At 41.5% G+C, this 10,337-nt stretch overlaps 1 non-coding gene across 1 annotated transcript; it reads right to left on the bottom strand.

The window, feature by feature from the left end:
* Positions 1 to 458: 458 nt before the first annotated feature.
* On the bottom strand, positions 459 to 531 carry trnak-cuu. Its single transcript has one exon. It is a non-coding gene; the product is annotated as a tRNA-Lys (tRNA).
* Positions 532 to 10,337: the final 9,806 nt, after the last annotated feature.

The following is a 10,337-nucleotide window of genomic DNA, read 5'->3' as shown; positions in this document are numbered from 1 at the left end:
CTGGATTTAACCAATCCTAGAATGGGTAGGCATTGTACAGTGTCAAGGGAGCAGTGACGTTTTCAGGGTGTTGCTCATGGGGTTCCAACCAGAAAAGCTTTACTCCTAAGCCAAGTCCACATGGATTGAGCTAATGCTGCCCCGATAGGAATGTGCCCAACGTGGGGCTCGACCCTGAGTTTGCTAATTATCCCTTAACTTCAATTTTGTAAGGGAGGCGATAGTAAAAAGAGTAAATGATAAACTTTGAGTAACATAGAATTATAGTGTGGGCCAATTGTTATGGGTACAGGGCCTTGCTAATGGTTCCTCAATTTAGGCCTCTGGATTTAACGAATCCAACAGTGGGCAGACATTGTACCGTGAAGACTTACGTTTTCAGAGTGTTGCTCAGGGGGCTCAATCCAGCAAGTCTTTACTCCCAAGCCAAGTCCCCACAGATTGAGCTAATAGGAAGACGCCCAACGTGGGGCTCGAACCCACAACCCTGAGATTAAGAGTCTCATGCTCTACCGACTGAGTTAGCCGGGCCACATCAGTCTAAGTGTAAGCCCTTCACTTCTCAAACAACCTGTAATCTCACACGATAATATGGTTAGCTACTAACTCTAATTTAGTAAGGAAGAAGATAGCAAAGATAGTAAATAATAAACTTTGGACGTTTTCAGAGCATTGGTCAGGGGGCTCCAACCAGAAAATCTTTACTCCTAAATCAAGTCCCCATGGATTGAGCAAATGCTGCCCCGATAGGAATGCGCCCAACGTGGGGCTCTACCCTGAGTTCGCTAATTATCCCTTAACTTCAATTTCGTAAGGGAGAAGATAGTAAAAAGAGTAAATGATAAACTTTGTGTCACATAGAATTATAGTGTGGGCCAAATGCAAATTTGAGGCTGTGCATTTAACCCATCTTTGAATGGGCTGCCACTTTAAAGCACCCAGGGAGCGGTTACGGGTCCAGGGCCTTGCTAATGCTCCCTCAATTTAGACCTCTGGATTTAACCAATCCTAGAATGGGTAGGCATGGTACAGTGTCAAGGGAGCAGTGACGTTTTCAGAGCGTTCCTCATGGGGTTCCAACCAGAAAATCTTTACTCCTAAGCCAAGTCCCCATGGATTGAGCTAATGCTGCCCCGATAGGAATGCGCCCAACGTGGGGCTCGACACTGAGTTTGCTAATTATCCCTTAACTTCAATTTTGTAAGGGAGGCGATAGTAAAAAGAGTAAATGATAAACTTTGAGTAACATAGAATTATAGTGTGGGCCAATTGTTATGGGTACAGGGCCTTGCTAATGGTCCCTCAATTTAGGCCTCTGGATTTAACCAATCCTAGAATGGGTAGGCATTGTACAGTGTCAAGGGAGCAGTGACGTTTTCAGAGCGTTCCTCAGGGGGCTCAATCCAGCAAGTCTCTACTCCCAAGCCAAGTCCCCATGGATTGAGCTAATGCTGCCCCGATAGGAATGCACCCAACGTGGGGCTCGACCCTGAGTTTGCTAATTATCCCTTAACTTCAATTTCGTAAGGGAGAAGATAGTAAAAAGAGTAAATGATAAACTTTGAGTCACATAGAATTATAATGTGGGCCAAATGCAAATTTGAGGCTGTGCATTTAACCCATCCTTGAATGGGCTGCCACTTTAAAGCACCCAAAGAGCAGTTACGGGTCCAGGGCCTTGCTAATGCTCCCTCAATTGTGCAACGGTGAACTTCAAACAAAATTTAACACTATTACTGCGAGAAGCCTACCCCTTTGAAGACCTGCAAGACAGGCTTCGTCATGAAGATTATTGCATATTAACATGGAAAATATTTTTGTTTTTGTTGTTCGTTACATTCAGGGCAACAGTCAAAACATCCAAAAGGTCAAAAAATGACCTGGCAACGCTGACGGCTGGATCTGTGATATACATATACCCCATACACCTGGCTGACTCAAGCCTCAAATATACTCCAGTGCCAACGAGCTGCAGACTACTTCTGTTCATGCTACTTTCTGAAGTCAGCTTGCAGACTCGTTCCACACATGCGCTCTAGAAATCGGTTGGTGCCCTGGTAGCGTAGTGGGTCACAAAATTGGTTAGGTATGCGGACGTCCGCACAGAGCCTATGCGTACCCTCTCTGGTGGCGATTTATTGGTGACATCAACCCTAGCAGTCCCTCGAGTACTCGCGGACGTGGTAAGTATAACACTTGCTTCAGTCGTGACCAGGGGTCAGCTGTCAATCATGACATGAAACACCCTGTTAACGGCATCATATAACTACAGTATTTAAACTACCAGGGGGCCATTGAGGTGTTTTGGCTTCACTTTGGGGGAACTATCAACCTATGTAAACATTTTTAAAATAACCTGAACTGCATATTTGTGTATGTATGTTTAACAGAGAAAAGATGGGATATTTTCCAAAATGCAATAAAAAGAAACATCTGGTATTTGTTAATTCAGACACACACAGATACACACAGCTTACCTTCAGAGCCACAGAAGTTGGGAGATGAGATGAGAAGCAAAGCCAGCGCTGCCACTGACGGCATGACTGAGCTGGAGCAAAATTTTCAGGCTTCATATTTTCAAATTCTCGATTAAATTCTCGACATCAAATTGGACGTGATGGAGGCGACGTTCAGTCACCGGCAGTTGTTTTCAGTTCCCATGTTTTCTCGGCGGAAAGGACAGACATCGAGGATTTGATGTTTAGATTCTCTTGTTTTTTGGACATTTAGATTCTCTTTTTTTTTTGGACATTTAGATTCTCTTTTTTTTGGACGTTTAGATTCCCTCTCTTTTTTTTGGACGTTTAGATTCTCTTTTTTTGGACATTTAGATTCTCTTTTTTTCTGACGTTTAGATTCTCTTTTTTTTGGACGTTTAGATTGTCTTTTTTTTTCGGACATTTAGATTGTCTTTTTTTTTCGGACGTTTACATTCTCTATTTTTTCCGGACATTTAGATTCTCTTTTTTTCCTGACGTTTAGATTCTCTTTTTTTTGGACGTTTAGATTCTCATTTTTTTCCGGACATTTAGATTCTCTTTTTTTTCCGGATGTTTACATTCTTTTTTTTTTTTAGATTCTCTTTTTTTTGGACATTTATATTCTCTCTTTTTTTTCGGACATTTAGATTCTCTCTTTTTTTCGGACGTTTACATTCTCTTTTTTTTTCAGACATTTAGATTCTCTTTTTTTCGGACATTTAGATTCTCTTTTTTTCGGACATTTAGATTCTCTTTTTTTTCCGGACATTTAGATTCTCTTTTTTTTTTCGGACGTTTACATTCTCTTTTTTTTCCGGACAGTTAGATTCTCTCTTTTTTTGGACATTTAGATTCTCTTTTTTTTCTGACGTTTAGATTCTCTTTTTTTGGGACGTTTAGATTCTCTTTTTTTTTGGACATTTATATTCTCTCTTTTTTTTCGGACATTTAGATTCTCTCTTTTTTTCAGACGTTTACATTCTCTTTTTTCGGACATTTAGATTCTCTTTTTTTCGGACATTTAGATTCTCTTTTTTTTTCGGACATTTAGATTCTCTTTTTTTTCCCGGACGTTTACATTCTCTTTTTTTTTCCCGGACAGTTAGATTCTCTCATTTAATAAAATTTGTTGCTTTAATTTCACGTTGTTTGTTTGACCGTTTTTTAAATGATTTTTTTAACAGTGAACATAATTTCATTATACAGGTCACAGATTTACATAAATTATTAACAAGAAGACTGTCTCCTAACAGTTTGAGGAGAGCAGAGTGCTGGAATAGATGTTGAATACTAAAACTGACTATTAGAGAGTAAACATTCAAGCTGCTTTGTGTTGGCGCTGCTCAGTAAAGATCGATGGCGGAGGACACGAGGCGGCTGCTCCTCTGTTGTAACAAAACACTTCCTGCTTCATGTTTCTTTCTTTCTGAGTTTTGAATGAAACCTCCTTCCTTGTTCGGTGTAACTTGGTTCACAGCCAGCGTGACATGTTGCTGGGAGACAAGCCTCACCTTAGTAAATGTGTCACGCCATCATGCAGCAACATTTTCCACCACAGAGCTTTCAACACAGCTATTTTTCTCTGTTCACCCGTTTGGTCGTTTGGTGCCCCAATTCATTTTCCTTAAGCTTGGTCACTGATTACGTCATAGCCTATAGCTCATGCTCAATTTCTGCCATCACTTAAGAGCATCATGATTTGACGATCATGTTTATTAAAAGGTATATTTGGGCCAGTGTTTGTGGCTGCAGCTCAGAGCTCATTTTAACTTCATTTTTGATCATCTTTACACCAGAATACTTGATGACACTGTTGTGGCAAAAACACCACTGTCCCAGCTGAGCAGAAAATGCAGGAGACAGAAAAGTAGTGTTCTAATATAATAACATGATTTATTAAAATGATACACAGAGAACCATGGTGATCAATTCATCTGCAGAGCAACAAATCCAACTTTCCAACGTCATTCCACAAGTTCCTCTTCAACCATGTCAACAAGATTTCCACCAAAACTGCAGGAAACATTTCCCATCTACTAAATCTTTGGCTTGACATTCAGTTTGTACAGTTCGGGTCATTTCAGGGGTAAATTTGAAGAACTTTGGTTAAATTCACCCCCTTTCCCAAATCACTCATTGACTTCTAATAATACATTTTTTAGAGTACATAACAGGGAAACATCTGGCTTTTTCCTGTTTTGTATGTGTCTGTGTTTAACACCCCATTTCCAGAAAAGATGGGATATTTTCTGAAAGGCTATAAAAAGAAAAATCTGGGATTTGTTAATTCAACAACAAAAAACATGCAGAACAAAACTTGTTTTAACACTTTAAACACTGAGTTTTTGTTACCACCACCAGACCTAGGGGTAATCTGGACCGGCAGCAAAGGTTACATAGGCTGGGGAGCACTGTGTAGCCACTGTGGATTAACAGAGAGATGACCAAAGTTAGCGTCTTGCTCAAGCAAGTGCTCGTTTATTTCTGAGCTGCGCATGAGCGGAGCTTGTAGCTGCAGCCTCCCTACTTGATCCTTCTTTGTACTGATCAGTTTTTAGTTAAAATCAATGAGCAAAAGACAATTAGCAAGTGAGCCTTGGAAACATCCAATTAGCCATTTATCATCTTGACACCGCAGGGAAATACAATATAGGTGGTATGTATGCAGCTGAATGGAATGCATAATAAAGGAAAAACAAATAAAACTATGATTTACAGATGAATACATGATAAATTAACTGATATACCTGCTGTATCTAATTTGATACAGACATTGTGAACACGATTTTACTGTAAAATCAGTTATGAAATATTAAGAAATAATACATTGCATCAATCCATTAAATATTCACATTCAAGTATCAGAAACAATTTCCTTGCAAAACCACCTGTGGGTCACAGATTGACCACCTCCATTTTGAGGCCCAATCCCAATGTCCACCCTCACAGACTCACAGACTTTGAGACGCGTTCCCGGTAAGTCCATGAGGGCTTAGGGCTGTCCCACTGTCAAATCGTCAAGTGCGCAAGGGCTCTCTCGCAGACCTTTTGAGCCCTTTTTAGACCCTATCCAACAAAGGCTGAGGTCAAAGGCAACTGGACTTGGTAGAAGAAACTAGAAAATGTTTCATCCCTCATCCAAAAGACTTTTTCAGTTCTGACTGACTGGTAGGGAAACTCAGCTATTTAACCTCTGGGTTCGTTAGTGCTCCTGGCTGTGGTAACGACAGTCATCATGGTTGTTAGAGCCACCCATGGCCAAGTCTGAACAATCATCGTTGGTATCTTCACCTGAGGCCAATAGGTTACGTTTGTTGAGTTTCCTGGGAAGAGATGAAAGGACAGCATTGTAAGTGGGGGATAAGTGGTGGCGTAGACCCCCTCCTTTGTTCAGCGACGGCTTCTCAACCCTGGTGTAGATGGCTTCCCTGACACCTCTTTAGAACCATCCATCTAAAATGTGCACCTGGAGATCCTCAGACAAGTGCCCTTTATCATTCAGATGTAAGTAGACTGCAGAGTCTTGACCTGAGGAGTTGGCCCTTCTGTGTTGAACCATGCGTTTGTGTAGTGGTTGTTTAGTCTCCCCAATATACAGGTCTGTGCATTCCTCACTGCAATCAGGCACAAAAACATTAAGATCTAGTCTGTATGTTAGAGAAAAGAGTTTACAGCTCTTATTTTCTGGTGATGGCACAATGGATAAGACGCCTGCCTTTTTGTGTGAGAGACCCGGGTTCAATTCCCCGCTGTGAGACATCCACCATTGTGTCCCTGAGCAAGACACTTAACCCCTCGTTGCTCCAGAGGCGTGCGACCTCTGACATGTATAGCAATAAGTCGCTTTGGATAAAAGCGTCAACTAAATTAATAAATGTAATGTAAATGTACATTATTTCATACAGACGCGTCTCCTGCTTTTAACAGAGCATCATTAAGAGTAGGCATTAATTTGTTTTTTAAAACATAGAATGAACTCAGAAACTGTTTTTAATCCTGTTGCTCCCAACCTGGTGCCGCAAGTTCACTCAAGCTCCTGAAATCTCAGTAGATTCTCTCATTTCTCCAGCTCTTGGTTCTTCCCTGTGTCACTAACCCTGCCCTTCTGTTTGTCTCTCCCCAGGTTCACTCACCCTCGTCCTCTGCCAAGTCGGCTGGGCTCGCTCACCTGCCCTCTCCCTTCGGGCTTCCCCCCACGGCGCCCTACCAGTTCTCCCATGCCTCCTTTTTTCCAGCTCCAGTGTCCCCCGCCTCTCTGTTCTCTGTCTCCTCGGTTCCCCGTGCCTGTGTTTCCCTGGCAACCCCTTTTTTCCCCAATAAAACCTGTCCATCTTGAGCGCTGCATTTCGGTCCTTTCTGTCCATACCGTAACAGAACCAGCTGTGATGTCACAGTGGTCTGTGTATCTAGTCCACATGATGACTCAGAGGCAAAATGGCTTCGAGATGCATGTCTCCTTCAAGAAGATCACTGAAAGTGAATTAGACTGGAAACTAGCTGTTAAGGGACTGGCCATCCGGCTCGCCGACTGAAGACTAGGAGCGTGCGTCACTTCAGGTTCCTTAGCACGTTTTAGACAGGTATGTAAATAGAGAAATAAATGCCCCAGATTGTGTTTGTGGATCCTCTTTGCCAGGCAAGGAGCAAGAGGCAGACCGGTAGCTAGAAGCAGATGAACTAGCAAGCTGGAAATCAGGCCAGCAGCAAGTATGCCAGGGATCGGGTGGACAGAAGCAAGCTGACTGACGAGAATCAGGCAAGTCTGAGGATCAGGCTGAAACTGATCAACCATTCTGGGACAGAGTCTCTTAATTCTGGCTTCCAGGAAACCTACTCGCGAGCCAGTGACCAGGTTGCTTCTTTGTGGCTGTCCCATTTGGATGCTCTCCACAAGATCCTCAGCTCAATAAATCCTCAGACAGATAGGCCGAGAGCTGAGGCAGGAAGAGATATTCACTTCCTCCCAACTGAACCGCTGTGACCTTCAGGGAGATCCAGCTGTTTAGTTTAAGATCATCATCAATTCACTTTGTACTGAATCTCTGACAGCTTCAAATAAACATTTTGAAAAGAGCAGCTGCCATTTTCAGCTCAGGATATCAGAACAATAAACCACCCAGCAGTGTTCATTGAACGCATCATAATCAGGTGATTATTTACATACTGTGTCAGTTGTTGCTTTCAGTGTCTTTATTTAGTTTTCTGTCTCTCTTCACTTCATTTTGTGGCTCAGAGCCTCGTTTTAAAACTGAAATGATTTCCCTTGATTCAACTTAACAACACATTTTTTGTCATAACAGTCTGTGGAGCGGAAACCACAAAACTGCCAGCCGCAGTCACAGAGGAAGGAGGAGGGTTTTACTTGAAGTGAACATAAAATGATCAGAATGTAGATTTAACCAAGTTTCAAGATGCAGGAAACATCTCGACTGTGGCTGCTCTGTAAGTACACTTTAAAAACATCAGCTGAGAAAAATAAATTAAATAAAAGTTTCTAATTAAATTATAAATACATAGTTTTATTAACATAATGAACTGGTTTTTAACATAATGTTTACATCATTTTGATTGAAATGTTTACATTTCTCTTTAGTTCTGATCTTATTGCTCTGCTGCACATCTAACTAAGGTGAGTAAACTTTTTCTATCAACGTCTGAAACCCACTGACTTGTTCTACGTAGGAATCTTGAGAGTTGCTCAAGGTCAGATTTTTTGATTTCAGTTTATCAGGTAGAACCCAGTGGCCGCATTTATCAGACCATGCACAGAATAAATGACATGTCTGCACAAACAATCTGTATTACAAGACGATGGGTATTTATTACAAGAGGAAGATTGGTATTAAATTTATTGTATTATATTTATTGGTATCTTCTTATTTAGAGTTGTACTTTAAAAACAACAAATCTCACCTGTTCAACATCAAACACATCAGCATGTGTTGATTCAAGGAAATGTTTTTTATTTATTGAAAATGTAATAATGTATTTGCAGCTCGTTTGACTGTGAGTCCCAACAGCGCTCAGTTTTTCATTTGGAAGTCTGTCTCTCTGAGCTGTGAGGAGGACGACAGCTCTGCTGGATGGACGCTGAGGAGGAACACAAGCAGAGAAACCAGGACTCAGTGTGAATCTGACTGGGGAAGATCAGCTGGTTCTTCCTGTAACATCAGCTACATTTTCCCATTGGACAGTGGAGTTTACTGGTGTGAGTCCAGAGAGGGAGCAACCAGTAACACCATCAACATCACTGTCACTGGTAAGATCAGACTGTGGAGTTAGTGTTGATGAAGCTGTGTGTAAATGATGAAATGCTGTAGTTTGTCTCTGTGTTGAGGTGGACCAGTGATCCTGCAGAGCCCTGTCCTCCCTGTGATGGAGGGACATGATGTCACTCTGCACTGTAAAACAGAGACCCCTCCCTCCAACCTCCCAGCTGGTTTCTATAAAGATGGCTCCCTCATCAGGACTGAGCCTACAGGTCACATGACCATCCACCAAGTCTGATGAAGGCCTCTACAAGTGTAACATCAGAGGTCGTGGAGAGTCTCCATCCAGCTGGATCTCTGTCACAGGTGAGGAGGTTACCTTTGATTTTAGGACTTTCATCCAGAGAGTCACCTGACCAGGTGGATTCTCTCAACAGATAAACCTACAACTTCAGCCACGCCCACATCTGCCACTTCCACTACACCAGACCTGCCCCAGCTTGTGTTCAGACTGATCTTTCACCTGGTGGTGTTCTGTCCGTACTGCATCTCCACCTGTCCTCATGGTGTCTTTATATCGATGCAGGGCCACAGGTAAACACTCTGAATCATTCACTGACCTTTCAGTCTTAAAGTATTGCACAACATCAGTTACAGATATTCAGTGTTGATTGATGTTATTCACAATATATGAATTAAAAAGTTTTGCATCTTAATATTAGCTATGACAGCTAATCCCATCTCCATGGCAACAGCACCACACAACCAAGGTGAGGAGAGACTGGCTGAGGACGTTGTGGTGGTCAGCACCGTGCATCACTTCTGAGCTGAACAGACAGTTTACATTAGTAAGATGTAGATTATAATATAATTATGACGTAAACATAAGACATGATAGAATTACAACATATAGTAGAAACAGAGGAATTAAGAACAGGAATTCATATATAGACTGTACACAGATTATAAGTACTTTGGGTCCGTGTACCTGGCAGACAACAGACTTTCATTTTGAAACGGTGGAAAATATTAATTAATTACCAAGGTTGCAACGATGGTTTTTGCTCACACTCCCCCTCCTGAGCACACCTATATTTATCAACATGAACCCCAATTATTGTACGTAAATAACACATTACATTTACTCAGGATGCCCTCTGTGACTGAAGTAAAATGAATGAATGATATTACTGAAGGAATACATTGGCCAAAAATAAATAATGCAAACTGAGCATATAACTTTAGCTTACACACATTTCAACATTATCCTAGCTTTGATCATTTGACAAGACCAGTAACATAGCTGGTTTCAGTTATTGTTGAAGGTTCAAAACATTTGCATATTAACAAGATACAGCATATGACAGAAAAGGCTCATCATCATAATCCATCCTGTGTTGTGGTTGTCTGTCACTCATTGCGTGTTCGTTGCTCACGACAGTTCACACCAGAGTTTTGCTTAATGTCTCTTGACATTGGATTATTCCTTGTGTTTCTCTCTTTTCGTTGTGGATTTGACTTGTCATGTGTCCTTGTCCGTCACCTATTGGGTTGTGGATTACTGTGTTTTTGTTTCTGGAAAATCAAACCCATCTCAACTGTGTCACCTGTTTGTTAAAATAAAACCCTCAAAAAAATCCCAATTGTT

This window comes from Micropterus dolomieu, unplaced genomic scaffold, assembly GCF_021292245.1.
Source record: "Micropterus dolomieu isolate WLL.071019.BEF.003 ecotype Adirondacks unplaced genomic scaffold, ASM2129224v1 scaffold_194, whole genome shotgun sequence".
NCBI lineage: Eukaryota > Metazoa > Chordata > Actinopteri > Centrarchiformes > Centrarchidae > Micropterus > Micropterus dolomieu.
Note: the sequence above shows the minus strand (reverse complement) of the source record. Positions and strands in the feature narration are given on the sequence as shown.